At 40.1% G+C, this 15,533-nt stretch overlaps 1 protein-coding gene across 2 annotated transcripts in view; it reads left to right on the top strand.

Moving 5' to 3' along the window:
• Positions 1-15,533, top strand: part of LOC108885522 (protein diaphanous homolog 1) — a 40,577-nt gene that overhangs the window by 948 nt on the left and 24,096 nt on the right. The window lies entirely within an intron of this gene.

Below are 15,533 nucleotides of genomic sequence, written 5' to 3'. Positions count from 1 at the left end.
TCAAGTGAAGGTACGGAGCAACAAACTGCCCCCTACCTGTAATTACCTTCACCCCCTAAAGCTGTGCTCCAGCTTGTCAATAGAGCTCAAAATGTTGCCTTGTAGGATTCACAGTTTAGGGCAAAGTAGTTGTTGGTATATGAGGAAGTAACTGGCTCTCTAACTTGCACAGTGCAATAAACCTCATGCTGTGCTGTCATGACACACTGCAACAAGTTAACACATGACTCAGATGTTTCATTACTTTTAACAACATTTGATAGAGCTGTTAAAACAACATGACATGGTAACATTTATTTAACAACCAATAGCAACTTATCGCTGTGTTCCCTTTTCACAGAGACGATTGTATTTTCATGATATAAAACCGAAACACTTGAATAGAGTGATGTCAAATGAATGAACAAACTTTCTGTGGTAAGGTGTGGCACTGGCACCTTGAATTTCTGTTGGGTGACGCAATCGCAGTGACATCATGTGGTGTCTCCCTGGCTGTGTTAGTGTGTGGTGTCTTGATGGGAGCAGAGCAGTGGGAGTTACTAGTAGTGAATGTCTGTTGTCAGCCAGGGCAAACTGTTGCGTAACTTAACCCCATGGCCATGTCTAGCAACAGGTGAAAACTGATATTGTACACACAGCCGAGCGGTAACTATAGAGGATGCTCAGAAGACACATCTGGTCAATGGGCACACGGCTCCACCACACACGGACACACACAAACACACTTTCTCGCACATTCATCATTTTACACTCACATTTACTCCCAGAGGGTTTTCAAGTTCTTTATTGGCTCCACTCAGAGGTCCCCTCATTTAAACCACGAGGTGTTTTACATCCTGCTGACAGGAACGAACACAAACTCTTTCTTGCTACACCAAGTTACATTCAGAACAGTTTGTTCAGGCTCTTTTGTGTAAATAGTACCACCTTGGCATGAGACCAGTAGCACCTATACCAAGCAGAGGGGATTGGAGGTTGGAGATGCTCTTTGTTAAAGACATGGTTTTGATGACAAGAAATGTCTACACTAAGCATGCAAACACAGTCAGTGGCGTAGTGCAAACCTGTCCATGCTGTACTGCAAATGTATGCTACTGTGCTTTTTCAGCCTTTTAAAACAAAGTTCTTTACTAGACAGAGAAATAAATGAAAATAAATAAGATATTGTGGCGACTGGTGTAATATCACAGCAACAGGTTTAAGTAGGGTTATAAGTAAACATGAGTCACAAACAGAAACCAATTGTGCAATGTCCTGAGATAACACTGCAGACATGAGTGTGTGTTTCAGTGAGAGTCTGCCTGTGAGTGAATGAGTCTGTAACTAGACTGCCCACCTTATCATGAGGTGTGTCCTTGACTACCTCTAACTCTGAAATTTGAACCTTTTCTGGCAGAATTTTTTATTACACCACGGTCAGAGTTCAGACAGAGGTTAAGGGGTGTAGAATTATGTGTGATGTACTCGATCCGTGGTGTGATGCCATCTATCAACTACCTATGACTTCATCACTCTCCGCTTTCGCCTCCTTCCAGACATACCAGTGATAATAACTTGATCAGATATGTATGACTTAGTGACGTGTCAGTGTAGTCTCCACTCAGCTTGATATTTGGTATTCCAAGCCAGAATCACCCTTGTGTGAATGTATCTCCATTGTGTCGCCTTGGACTGAATGAAACAGTGTGGGTGGGTTATCCAGTTTTAGTCATCATCTCTTTTTCCAGACACAGTCACAGTTTTTGGATTAATCTAAGACTGGATGGAGGGTTTTTTTGTTTGTTTGTTTTTTTGTAATACAGTATGTTGTTGAAATAAAACTGTTAACTCCCACTAGGTTTGACATTAAGAGAAAGACTGTGGCTCTTTGCAGCATGCAGAATTAATGACAGAACAACATTTTTGTGCTTTCGTCAAAAGAAATGTTTTTGATGTATATATATTCTGCCCCATCGTCATTCAAAACATCAAATGTGTCCTAACGCCAACCCCTGTAATATTTACTACAGCTCTATGCCACAAAAACATACTGGACTGCTGTGTGTAAATGTCTGTAAGCCTGAACATTGGTTGGTTTTTAGTGTATGTAACCTGTAGTTATGTTCAAGAGGAATGTTACATGATTCACAGTGCTTACAGGTACATCTGTAGCTGAACACTGACCCAGGTATTTTGCTTGAAGACAGAAGCAGGTCATTTTAGCTGCACTGCCTGAAGCTCTATCTGTGTTCTTCAGGCCCAGAGAGACAGAGAGGAGCTGCATCTATGAACACTGTTGACATAAACATGTTGGCTGAGCTCAGCAGACAGGCGCAGTGTGGATTAGCCAGGGATCACTGCCTTGGACAGTTGTTTAAGATACAAGGTGAATTTGTAGATCACAGATTCTGTCTCTAGGACATCTTGTTGAGCTTGGCAAGTTATCTGATTTTATTTTTAGGTGAAAGGTTTCAGGAACATCCCTGCATTTCTCTCACTGATTATTTTTTTTTTACTGGTTATTGCCAATTCATATTTTCATTCTAATCAATGTGACAACATCATGTTTGGATTTTGAGCCAGAATTTTCTTTTCAGAGATTTGAAGCTGTTAGAGGATGGCTTATGCTACATAACTTACACCTAGAAATGCTATTGCCTTCTCTAGGTGAAAATTTGAAAAATTACAATCATCATCATAAAGTATGTAACTTGTAACTTCTCATGTAACTTCCAGCACTAAAACTAACATTCAGACACACATTACACTTTTTTTTCTGTGCCTGAACAACCAACCTGTTCGAGTTGATGTCAGACAGAGAACCCTTGAGCAAGCGTCTATGCGGCACATATTTCTCTCTCATGTTGAATATTCACAGAGTTGGAAAGTATGCTGACTTGCTCATGCATGCAGCCCTAACCTACCAGTGGGAATACTGCTGGTCTCGTTAATAAATGGTAACGGAAGTAATCTCAAATGGCTTTTGTACATCATGAAGAATTCTGATAATGTGAATGTGAAATAATCACTGCTATAAGAAAATATTAATAAATAAAACATTTCCAGTTTCATTGTAGCAGCCTGAATAACGATTATATTGTGTGGTACACAGAGATTGCCAGCTTTAGTGTCTTGATACAGAACATAAGTTGCCATATTGATTATTTGCCCCACCTCTTAACTGAAGTAATATGTTGCAGCTCCGGCGGGAAACCAGAATACACTCATGCACTCTGTTACAACACGAGCAACCAAATACACTCAATGAAATGATTTCCTCTGTGTCTGTCTGACTTGTATGTGGTGTTGTGCACAAGTCATTGACAGCAGGCACTGGCCTGAGGGTTGAAGGCTTGTTAACATGGTTTTTGTTGATCAATAAAGGTCAAATTAATAGCAAACACAGACTGCACCTTCCTTCAAGCATGAAATCTTGTGCCTGCTTATGCCTTTGTGCAGCAGTGCACCTACTTCCTGGGGGAACCACCTCAGCAAATGCTTCATTTAAGATAACGCCATGAATTAAGCCAGTCAGCTCACAGCACTTTAGTCACGGAGTCTGACTCAAGTAGTCTGAGTCAAGTGGAGTGGGTTAAAATATGTTTCAGTGTACAGTGGGTCCCTTTTGGCCCCTTTCTTTCTTGTTTTTTTCTTTTTTTTTTTTTTAACACATATGTCTGTCTCCCAAAACACACCCACAAACACACACACACACACCAAGGCACGCACAGACACACAGTTTCCTGCTCTCTACATTTCAGGGGAAAGAAGAGTATACTGTGAATTGAAGAATGGGACGACTGAGTGCCAGCGTGAAACTGGAGTGGTTAATGGACTGCTAGTGGCAGGGGCCTCTTGGCTCAGAGTGAACGGGAGTATATTTGAGAGCAAGGCCGAGCAAGGGGAAGCAAGTGAGCCATCAGTGAGCAGGGACTCAGGGTGGGGGGGCAGTGAAGGGAAGAGTGGGAAAAAAGTCAGAGAAGAGAAATGCAGATAAGGTGATTAAGGAAGGCAGAACGCGTGCATGAGTGGGGGCGCAGTCAGCGATAATAACAAGTTGCATGTGGTGTGATGGGCATGGAATGCTTAAATTACTGAGTCGATTCTAAAAACACAGTTTAAAGGGTGAATAGATGTTGAATCACACAGAGCACAAAACCTCTGCACAGCTTCTCTCTGTGCTTGAAACTTTATAGAATGTTGCACCTACGGTCACACCCCAAATCAGTGATTTAATGCCAGGTATTTCTTATTAATTGTCAAAGCTTAAAATCCTGGTATGACATAATGGTTGAGAAGTGGCCAGTAGTGCAATATAAGTGAAGTTCTAATGGACATGGAGCAGCAATGATAAACACAGGGACTGTCTTACATGGTTTGGATTGATCTTGGGCAGCAATTTCAAAACCTAGCCTCCAGCAGTTGTCATTCACCCTCAAGTTGGGCTAATCATCCTGTTCAGACTTCAGTAATTGGATGGAATAAAGACACTTGTTGGAACAATCCTCCAGGGGTGAGCATATTGATTAAAGTGCAGTGGTTTCTGTTTGCTTTTTTCTCACTGTACGTCACAGATCGAAGAGGAGCAGCTGTTGGCTCAGCTGAGGGCCGTGTTTGGTTTGGTTTGCTCTGCATGGCCTGTTCTCATTGGATGTGAGGGCTGAGTTGTGTAATGAATGAATGTGCTGGTGACAACAGGTCACAACTGAAATACCACACTTGGCATATTATTTCACTTTCACCTCGCTAGCTGTTTGATATTGATATGTTTTTTTAATCTAACTTGTTGAGCCTGTGTCTTCTGATTACAATCATCCAATACCTCATGCTTGTCTAATTTTTATACATCTCACAGATGGTGGGTCAGTGGGTTGATGTAATGGCAGGGGACAGAGCATGTTCCATATTTCTAGTGATTATTATTATTATTCCTCCACCACTGCAGATATGAACAGGGAATTTCCTAGTTTACAAAACACTCACTTTAATTGACCTAGACTGCTGAATAGTCATATTAATCTTTCTGAATAAACTTGCATGCAATTTGTCAGTTTTGCCCCCCTCCCCCAATCAAGAGACCAAGAATCATTTAAATGAAAAAAAAAAGAGCAGGAAATTAGCTGATAATGAAAATAATCATTAGTTGGTGCCCTAGTAAAATTGCAACTGAGAATACTAGAAGACTGTTAGTAACTGTTGCACTTGAAGGCACTTGCTCTCCTGACTGATTGTCTAAAGGAGCAGCCATGCAGCTGGTAAAAGATGTTGCTTGTCTGTTTCGTGCCACCATGAATAAATTCAGAGAGGGCAGAGTTGGTGTTGCTGTCTAATTAGTCCAAACCCCTGTGACAGCATTCTGGATGCTTAAAGAGGAAAGCATTTTTAAAATAATTTTTTGCCACCGCTTCCGGCACACTGTCACACTGTCACTTAATAAGATAACTGATCACCAACGTTATTTTCAGCTTGCTATGCAGATGGTGATGTTAGGTCCTACAGTTGCAGAGCTTGATATCTGACAGTGGCAGGATGATGAATGATTGTTGAGGAGACGGTTAGAGAGGAGTTCAGGTCAGTCATCTGCTAACTTAGACTCTGACTGTCACAACTCTCTCTCGTCCTTGTCAGATGGTGCAGCTGACTATTTCTGTGACACTTGATGTGATGTTGCACAAAATTATGTCTTCCGGACTGTGTTTGCTTAGAGATGTGTTTGCTGCTTTGCATGTGTTGTTTAGTGTGGTACAGAGAGGCTGCAGAGGAAACTGAGCATTCTGTTTCTGTGTGTGGTGTTGTTTGTCATTCTTATTTCCCCTTACTCAGAGAAGCACTTTCAACAGATGTCTGTGTGCATATGTTGCTTGAAGCTATTGAATGCCTCAGTCAGTTTCACCTGCCTAGATGTTTGTTTAAAGCCTTCTCAGGTGAAAAGTCTATTCAGTTAAAATGAATAAACAGACCAGTCCAGGCAGTGTTTAACCTCTGTTCATTCTCATGTCTTTTACTTAGAATAAACAGCAGCTTTTGTGCATTTCTAACAATTTACGGCAGAGTCAGAGAGACATGGCTTCTCTTTTCAGGAGCATTTCTCCATTCTAAAGTCATGAAAATATGAAGCAACACATAAATTTTGTAGACTACTCTGGGTGTTATTGTTCTCACACTCAATTTGTCAACTGTTAAATCCTACTTCTCCTTCTTACTTTTTCTAGTTGCATATGTGTGCATGTGCATGCGCCTGCACACACACACACACAAAGATACAGATATGTCGGTGGTTCCACCCTGTTATTTTATTTCTCAAATTCTCTGGGCTGTGACAGGAAGTTGTGCAAAAATAGCTAACAGGAAGCGTCCCTATTCGTCCCCATTATTGCTTACCCTTATCTCTCTCATTCCCTCCTTTCCATCAATTGTGCAAGGAGGTACCAGTGGGCTAGTTAATATGTTTACAGACATACTCACAGCCCTCTCTCAGGACTCTGGAGGCCTGGATGCTTTACATGCCTGGATGATGTTAAGATATAGAGCAGAGTTGTATCACTGGATTCTAATGAACAGGTTTGAAATATTCCAGAGAGTGATGGATAACCCTGACTTACTGTATTATCCTGAGAAATTTCAGAAATCGGAGCACTGTTTCTGCGGTTGAGCTCTTCAAATTAAATCTTTTAGAGACTTTGAGGACCACGAATGAAATTACATTCATCTCTGTTGTAATGGGTTAGTGGGAGTAAAAGTGGGTAGCCAGCCTTAAACCACCAGATAAAACAGATGGTGGTCTTTGTTGTGACACCTATGCTGGTTTTGGGACCTCAGCCCTGAGTCAGACAACAGATTTGCACACCACTGACTGCACACATTATAGTTTGAATTCTCGATTTTATGATGGAGAAGCCTGCAACGGAGTTTCATTTGTGCTTTCTAATTGCAACATCTGTAATTAGCTCCCCTCTCTGGTGCTTGTGAAAGAAAGAGCTTCTTGAGCAGCAGGGCTCCAAGTGTCCAGGTTTTTGAGTGTTTGCTTGGCTTCATCATTGTATGATCATTGAATCATATTGCCTTTCATCACATGTTAGAAAATGAGGAATATATTTTAAACTACATATGGGTATTTTGTTCCAAGCTAAGTCATGTTGTTTTGTTGATTTCCTGGTTTAATAAGCCTAATCAAACATGTTACTATTTTCACATGGTCCATGGTGCAGGTAAACATCTTGCTCTGTGTCTGAAGTTATGTGTTTATTCTGTAGAATAAGACTGACTGAGCTGGCTAAGGTATGTTGCTTCTTAAGTACGCTTCTTCAGTGCTTGTACGATGGTCACATAACTTCACAACCCCCCACCCTCCCACCCCCACGCGCACACACACCTTTCCTATGTCGGATTAGGAGATGCTGCAGCTATAACCTCTTATGACACCACCCACTGTATTCAAAAATAGCCACCAGACAGAGAAGAACAGTCTGCTATTAAGATGGAAAGCCCTCTGAATCCTGATTTAGGACTTTTGTGCATCAATGATGAATCCTTAGCGAGATTTGCAATTCACCTTTCCCATCCAATTAACACTTTTTAAAAAATAAAAGACCAGAACAGTGTTTCAGTTACATTTTATAATTTATTATTATTATTTTTTACAATAATTAAATTGTACTTTGGTTATTTCAGTGGCTAGTTTTAACAGCCTAGCACACATTTACAGTTATTAGTTAGGTATAGCTTCTTGTTTCTCTAAAAGTTGAGTCAAGACACCTGCTGTGTGATGATGTGATAGCTGATAGCTTTAAAAAAAGATCTGCAGTTACACTGATCATTGGCTGACCACTACCACAGTGTGTTAGTCATACATTGATTAGCTCATAGAGGGTGATTCTCAGTCAGTCAGCAGGTCAGTGAAAGAAGACAGTGTTGTGAGGGAGTTTCTAAATACATGTACACAAATAATCTTTGTGTCCTCTTAACAAGCACCAAAGAGCTGGATAGACAGACCTGTAGACTGATCCTCACAGATATGAATACTCTTGACTGTGTGTGTCACCTCTGCTGTGTATGGGGGGCTTAGTTAGGATTAGAGTGTCAGTCCTCCCCTGTGACTCTCCCTAGTCTCCCCCTGACAGATTACAGCTAATCTCAGACTGCTCTGTGTGTCTCAAGACAACAACTGTAAAAAGCACGGGCCTATGTGCTGCTCTCATAACTGAGTCTGTGGAGGATAGCAGTTTAGGCCTGTTAGTAGGAATAGAGTGAGACGCTAAGACTTGAGACTCGATTTGAGGCTGTGGAGGCAATTTAGCTGCACACCCTGCGGTGTCTTGGCAAGGAGTGTAGGAAACTAAGCTTAACCTGAAATCTGTCATTACTTCTCATTGTAATCACTGTGTGAGCTGACGTATAGCAGAGGCTTTAGTGCTCCTAGTCGCCTAATGAGTAGATGGAACTGTGTCAGACTCCAGGCAGTAGCATCTAATGTTTAATATGGATAAATCTCAAATAAAGCTGATCAATATTTGGGTTTCTCTTTTTAACAGAAATCTGGGGCTTTGTCTATACATGTTTTTTAAGGACCTTCTATGACTTAAGAACACAGGGAATGTGTCACTTGTGTTGGCTATGTCTTATGAAGTGTTTACTCCTGTACATCACATTGTATATACTGTACAATCTACCGACAACAGCCATGGGAAATGTCCAGATTATACCCAAAATAAGAGCAGACGACAAAGTAATTGAAGTAAATTTGTCAATTGTATCTTAGCTGGAAACACACCAGAATGTAAAATGGAAATCCACTTCATATGACTCAGAATGACATTTGGTTATTGGTGTCCATTTTTTAGTCTTTAATATTTTTAGTCTCTTAAGTGTCCTGTTTGGATGTTTGTGAATAAGAAAGACAGATGTAGCCACAGATGGGGCCACAGATTTTTGTTCAAAAGAAAAACTCGGAGATGGAATTAATATCTGAGGGAATTACATTGTAATTCTAGTGCAATTATACATTGCTATGTGAGTGTAGTCTAGGTACAGGTAGTTATTTTGTTATTATGCCCCTTTTTAACCCAGATTGTATTTGTTTGGTTCACACTCCTAGTTGTTATTCGGGTACTGGTTTGTATTTGAGAATTTGTGATACACTGAAACTCCTTTATCAGTAGTTCCCACATGTTTGTTATCCAGGGGGTTTAGCTCCTGCCTGAGTTAATATAGTGGCATTACACACAGCAGTGGACATGGGCAGACTTATAAAAAAGAACTTTTCTTGCTCTTCCTCTTTTGTGCGGTTTCTTTTTGGGCAGTTTTCTTCAGTTACTGTATAAGCCTGTCTTAGATCATAGGTATGTAATGAGCTAGCTGTTGGGTGTCTAAGCCATCACAGGAACAAACCCTGGCTCTGTCTCTGTTGATTCAGAAGGCTGCAGTCATCAGTAGGAGTGGTTTGTGATGCATGCACATTAGCTACGTCTCAGTGTGCTGGTACAGTGGACTGAGTATATGAGGGTATGAGGGAGGTAGAGAGAATTTGTCTGTGTGGGTGACATTTAACCAGTTATTGTGGTAAGATGGAGGTAAAAGGTTGAGTTTTGTACACAGTATGTGAGGTTGTGTTTGTGTGTGAGGAATGTTACTGCAAAGGATGCTCTCCTCCGCTTGTGAGGAGACGATGTGCGTAGGTGGAAGAGTTCAAATGTGTTGTGTGGCAGTCTCATCTCTCCTATGACTCCAGGCACCAGGATACAGCCGTTATTTAAATTACACCAAAGGCCTAACAAATAACCTCTGGAGTGTTTTTTTTTTTTAATTTTATTGAAATGACTGTTAGAAGTGCAAAGTAAGCAGAAGCGTGCAGTCATGAAACAAATCAACTTGCAAAGTTAAAGCTTGTTTTGCAGATGTTACAGCATCAAGATATAGAAACAGCAGTTAACCTGTGGAAAACTTGACAAGTGGGAATGCAGGAATTACATTATAGGGACAAAAGTTCCACAGATTAAAAGGAAACTTAAAGAGCACATGCACCCTGTCTACTAATTTTGATATCTTCATCATTTTGTATTCTGTTGAGGCATTTCAGGAGAATGTGTAAAGGTATTCTGCTAAACTCTGCAACTATGGCAACGCATTACTTTCACTTTCAGTAAATGATTTCTGGTCAGCATTTCTGTCTGCTGGCTTGATGCTGCGGTTTAGTTACTTGTGAATAATGAAGGTAAAATAACCTCTTTGTGGTTGGTGATGATGAGGGGGGAACTGTGCTGTTGATACTGCAGGGATATGGTTATGTAGGTGGGGGTTGACCGTATTATTTAAGTACCTCTTTTGTTTTCTCCTGACCCATATGAACATAGCCATCTTCTGCCCCCCCACCCCCCCACTTTCTCTTGCCTTCTGAGGACATAATTGAATTGTGTGCTATTAGTGTCAGTGACTCAGATGTACTTCCTTAAAATATCTCTGAGTGTTTCTGTGAAACCCATTCGTAAAATCCTGCTCCTTGCCAAATTATAGGCTTAGCCACAGTCTTGTGTTGTTTAATCTGCCCTCCCCCCATTGTTTCCTACACACAACTTTGCATGGTTGTTGGTGTGTGACGTTTTATCTTTGTTGTTGTTGTGTTTGTTCATGTGTGAATGTGTATTTGTTTGGCTGTCTCCTTGGTTTTGCCCTCTGACAAATGTTATTTTATGGGTTTTAATATTTTAGAGGAGTGGTATTAACTCCGAGTCTTATGTATTATGGTTTATTATTATATAATACAGAATTGGAGAGTATATATCTAAGAATATTATTCCCATTTGATTTGAGTGTACGCACATATACCATATTGTGATTTTTGAAGGCAGTTTCATACATGCTGGAAGAGTCAGTGATGACAACCTATGAGCGCTGCAGCAAAGCAGCTTAAAAATAAGTTACATGCATCATTAATAGTGGAGTAAAGTAAGAGATTACACTTTTTGGAACTCTTGGAAATACACACAGCAGATGAACTGCCATTTTGAATGTAGGCCACTTTCAAATGAAACATGGGACTGTGGAGCAATGTTTTGTTCCTCGTTAGGAAGTTTTCTGAATTGGCATAAACAGATCTGGTGTTTCTGTCAGGTTAGTTACTGGGGGCGTTCAGTTATCTGCATGTGCGCTGTAGTTCCTGGTTCTGTATGTGCTACACCACATCTACACAGGTGGCAGCATGTTAACAGAGCAGCATCTTCAGTTCGTCTGTCTGTATCTACACATGATGTGTTCAGGCACAGTACTGAGTGTTGGGCTCAGTACTCAGAGCCCAAAGCACAATGGCTGCAGTTAAACATGTAAAGTAAAAGACAATAGACTTGAAGCATAAAAATATACTTCTATCTTAAATGTATCCTGTGTAGATAAACCTTTATCCTTACCTCTTACTCAGTGTATACTTTAATAGACTCCAACTCTCTAAATAGGCTTTCAGATTGAAAGTAGCCCTGTGTTAAAAAAAAATGCAAGGGACTATGTTGGTGGCGGTGTGTTCTTTCAGGCACAGATGAATTGATGAAATATGATCCAGGAAGTCCAGCTGAGTCCTAGAACTGTAGGTGTGAAGGATCATTAGATGGCAAAACAGTGCACAAAGGTTTATGATACTATAACTCAGGGAAGTTATTACAATGATGTTATTTTATCAGTGTCATTGGTTGTATGATACTGATGAAACTTTACAAATATGCTACAAGGTAACTATCAAGAATGTGTGTGTACACGTATACAATTGGCCTAAAACAGCACTTTGATGACAGTACCAGGTTCAGCTTTGTTTCCAGGCAGTTGTATTTTTGAGATCAGAGTGATCTCATTCAAATGAATGACGCTTGGCTGAAAGTGATCTGAATGTGGATTATGGTATATACATACTACACAACCTGTTGCTGTGCACTACACAGAAAGAGGTGGAAGAGGTGGTGGGTCAGGTGATTAGGCTAGCAGGCGTCCTGTTAATTGTACTGTAGTTTACTGTTTATTGTGCAGCATGATTTGGCAGTTGACATTTCACTGAGTTCTGAATATTTAAGTTTGTACATTCAGTTTGAGAAGACAGAAAGAGAGTAACAAAAAGAGAGACATGGCAACAGTGGCCTCCCTTGTTTTAAGAGGTAGTGGGTGGGGGCGGTTGGGTTTTGTGTCTCCATTAACAACAGTAGACCAAGGACAAGGAGCAGTCATGCAGCAAACATGCCCCACTTGGACTGACATACAATCATAATATCTCTCACACATAGACAGTCAGCGCACTCAGATGGACCTTGAGTTAGTAGGTCATTTAGGCATGTAGGAGCATTAAAAAGTGCAGCTTAGAGAAGATTGGATGTGAAAGAATTGGAAGACGTCCAATTCAGCGTGGCATAGTGGAGTCACTGACCTCTGAGAGTCACCGCAGGATTGGTATAAATATTGCCTTTGCTATTTTGGGGACTCTTTATTTTTGCTTCTCTGTTTCTTTTGCTCTCTTTTCAGTATTTCTGTTTTTCCTTGTCACAGTTGCTTAGAAGTTATAACTGACCCAGCATGTGTCAACAGGCAGGGTTCCTCAGAAACGATGACTACAACATTATCACGCCTAGTTCTCTTAGTATAATGCTCAATTGAGCATTACAGGGCAAAGTGAACTCTTAAAAATGGGAGGTAAGGTTTTTATTTTGAACACTATTAACCAAGCAGCTATCTGAGTGTGTAATACTCAAGAGCGGTTGGCAATTTCCTGCTTCGGCTGTGAGCGTAGGAAAGTTTCAGCTGTGTCTGGGTGTGCCGGCCTAAGTACTGCTTCCCCCTGTATGATATCATAAGTATGTAGCCATGGCAACATTGTAAGCAATACACCATCCACACACACTGCACTGTATCTCCACAGTCATCTTTTTCTTCAACTTAACGTTCAGTGCTCAGAGGTTTTCAACTTTGTATAAAACTTATTCAGCAGGAATAATGTGTGTTCTCCCACACTTCCATTACCCTGCATCTCCACCCTACTTTCTCCCTGCTGCCGCACTCCATACACTCAGCACCTCACCTATCCTCTGCACACATCACCATCACAGCCCTCTCCCTCACCTATTTTCTCTCCCCAGACCTATCCACACAGTATTAATATCCAGAAATGATACAGCCCCAGTACCACACGTTACATTATAAATAACAAAACACAAACAGAAATATGAGTGCAATAAGAACACATCCATCTTAACAGACAGGCCATTTGTTTTCTCTCTATTTCTATAAATACCCTCTGAAGTCTTGACTTCATGGGGTATGGTGTGGCATGGTAAAAATAATGCTTTATACATTTTATAAGCAGAGATGTTTGGGTCTAGAGTCTATTTATAGGAGGCTTTAACAGTTTGTAAAGCATATATAGGTTGACAGGGCCTCCTTATTTGCATTCCCATTCCTAGTTTCATAAGAAAATTTGAATGCTCCCAGCTCTACTAGTGTCTCATAGATTTTCAGTAGTTGGCATCATGACTGATATCAGTTTGATTTCAGAGGACACATTGATATTGGTATTAGTGGTATGCTGGGAGCTCTAGGAATAGATGAAATAGTTGAACTATAAGGGAAACAAATCCATCATTATTCATAATATTCTGTTCTGAGGAATGACAATAATACAGGATATAAGACATTTTACACTAATGATGGAATGTTACTTAATTTAAATGTAACCTAAGGCATGTACAAGTTCTGTCACATCCTTATCACATTTGTGAATGATCATCTGACAGAACTCTAGCTGCCTCTCAAATTTTCCTGTAAAAATGTCCACTCTGTCTTCTGCCAGTCTGCATTTACTCAGTTTTCATTCTTGCTCTGATTTACATAAAATCTCTCGCAGCTCTCAGGACCTGCTACTTAAATATGTATGCACAGATAAGGTGTAGGTATGCGCACACACATAGAAACATCAGCAACAGTGTGTGACTGGCTCATCCCTGTCGCAAGCCAAATGCCTCTGCTGATTTGCGTTCTCTTCAGCTGTCTGGGCTCAGACACAGACAGACAGACAGACCAACAGACAGATGGACAGACAGACAGACGGACAGACAGAGCCCATTCCTCATCCTCCTTATTTTTGCTGCCTCCTTCATGGCTGTGTAATTATGTTCCCTTTGGAACACTCGTGTACTGGATGTGTGTCTGGGAGTGTGTATAGATGTTTTGTAAGGGGCTTTGCTTTAGGGCACTTCAGGGGATTTGTCCTGCACAGAAAATTGCAAAGCACCCTTGAATTCTTATTTTTTGTAAATATCCCCTTACTCGCAACTACTACAACTATATAGTTTTAAATTTTGATTACACCTGTCCAGAGACACATGCACATTAAATTTTTAGGTTCACTTTTAGCACTTATTAAAAGCATCATCAGATGGGGGTAATTTTCAGGCCTCTGATTGCCAATCCCTTGGTGGAAACCAAGTATTATTGGTGACAAATAATGAATACTTAATATTGAATTAAAAACAAAACAAAACAAAAATTCCTATTTGTAGGTGAATGAAACTCCTTCTCTACTAGGAAGTTTTTTTTGCTAATTTTTTTGGTGTTGGGACTGGCTAAGTCAAACTGACAGTTTTGATTAAATCATCTTAATTTTCTGAATTGTTTTGCCTATGTAAATTGAATATAGTATCGCCTATATTTCTTTGGTAAGTGTCCATATTATACCGTGGCCACTGTGTAGAAGTTGCTTACCTTGGTGAGGTGTTAGTGGCTTAACGTTCACCCAAACTGTATTAACAGGGAGCCTGTCACATGCACCACTTCATCTAATCAGCTCATTTTAGCTGATTAGATAAATCAGCTCATTTAACTGGTGGTCTGTGCTTGGTGAGCTCTCTGAATTATAATCAAAGAGTTTTGTGGTTTTGGTGTTTGGTCAAAAGTAGAGAAAAACCTTCAGAGCACGTATAGATGAAGCTAACTTCTCAGAAAAATGTAACTAATCATTTGTAGGGCGGAACAATTAATCAAAGTTTAATCTTGATCACTTTGATCATTTTGGCTTCACACAATTCGATTGACTGCGATATCCATGTATATCTTGGTAGTCCAGAACCCATTTTTTCTATTTATCTTAGTAGGATTATGTACTCTTATTCAGTTTGTGTAGGTAGCACCTTTTACACCACAGGCTGAGTGGATTGTTTTCGTGTTATGTTAAGGATCAATGTAGCTCACACCTGCATTCACACAGATTCATGCAGATTTTTATCTTGGTATTATACTGTTCACAGTGGCATGAATATCTAGGGTCAGGGAATAATCCAGTATCGTTTTATATGGACTTTTAGTGGATTACTTCATGATCATATCATGTACTTGTTTCCCAAAACTCTCCTTAAATGTAATTGTTTCAAACAGATTGTAATTAAAAACTAACAGTAAGTTAGTGAAGCTTGTTTTTATACAGTTTTGTCTGATGTAATGCTTAACAGCTGAAGACACTTATTTGATACATACAGTAACTTTGAATTCATTGCAGTATTGTGATATACTGTATTTAAAAAATATTCTTATTAATA

The sequence above is a fragment of the Lates calcarifer genome, linkage group LG8, assembly GCF_001640805.2.
Source record: "Lates calcarifer isolate ASB-BC8 linkage group LG8, TLL_Latcal_v3, whole genome shotgun sequence".
Lineage (NCBI taxonomy): Eukaryota > Metazoa > Chordata > Actinopteri > Centropomidae > Lates > Lates calcarifer.
Note: the sequence above shows the minus strand (reverse complement) of the source record. Positions and strands in the feature narration are given on the sequence as shown.